This window comes from Euprymna scolopes, chromosome 46 (assembly GCF_053919585.1).
Source record: "Euprymna scolopes isolate OS-2025 chromosome 46, ASM5391958v1, whole genome shotgun sequence".
Taxonomy (NCBI): domain Eukaryota; kingdom Metazoa; phylum Mollusca; class Cephalopoda; order Sepiida; family Sepiolidae; genus Euprymna; species Euprymna scolopes.
Window position 1 is genome coordinate 986,541 of NC_136527.1, and position 950 is coordinate 987,490.

The window sequence follows — 950 nt, forward strand, 5'->3', positions numbered from 1 at the left end:
TCTAGGATGAAGTTAAAATAACTCAAAAGTTTATTAAAAAATTATAAATTAGAAATAAATTATTTTTAAAAAAATAAAAAGGTTAAATGGGGGGAAAAAATGAAGAAAAACTGGGAATATTTAAGGAATAAAAAAAAATCACATGGTCTTAAAAAAAAAATTATTTTTTAGGTTGAGAGAAAAAAAAGGACAAAAAAGGATTTTTTTTTTTTTTTTAATGTTATTTTTTCTACCTTTTTTTTTTTTTTTTTTTTGATTAAAAAAAACTATAAAGAAATAATTCGATGTTTGTTAGAAGCCATCAAGGATCAGACAAAAAACGTCGGGAAAGTTTTAGGAATCCTCAAGTGCTGCTGCGAGGAGTAAAACGAAAAGGAAGACAATTTTACAACCATTTTTGATTTCGAAGGAAAAAAAAAAAAGATAAAACAAAAAATGGAAACCGAAGCTTTTTTTTTTAAATTTAGATCAAAACTCCTCGTTTGGGTCGTGAAAAATGGTTCATCGAAGAGACCTGGGGAAAGATCGGACCTTCCAGCTGGAGACTAGATTGTTTTTAACAACCGACATTGGCTTTTAAAGGTTGTGTGTGTGTGGATGTGTGTTAATAGGGGGTTGAGTTTTTAAAAAAAAAAAAAAAAAAAAAATGGACGAGAATTGCGAGAGAGAGAGAGAGTGTGAGACGGCCCACGCGAAGGGCAAAGTGAATGTCTCGTTTCAGATACAGACACTTGCAGCAGCAGCGGGAGGAGGAGGGGCGGAAACTAGCAGCCGTTTTAGTTTCGTATTTGACATGGAAAAAAAAAAAAAAATAAATAAATAAATAAATAAAAAAAAAGAAGAAATAAGCAAAAAAAAAAAAAACAAGATTTATTTAATCAGAAAAATGGGCGACTCGAAAGCCGTAGCAAACGGTGTACAAGATACAAAAAAATATATTCTATTTAAAA

General features: G+C 30.1%; 1 protein-coding gene across 1 annotated transcript in view; it reads right to left on the bottom strand.

Moving 5' to 3' along the window:
- Positions 1-731, bottom strand: part of LOC145270883 (eukaryotic translation initiation factor 4 gamma 1-like) — a 138,552-nt gene extending 137,821 nt beyond the window's left edge. The window contains exon 1 of the mRNA XM_080126437.1: positions 1-731. This exon is cut by the window's left edge and continues 726 nt beyond it. The gene's annotated coding sequence lies outside the window, so the exon portion shown is untranslated.
- Positions 732-950: the final 219 nt, after the last annotated feature.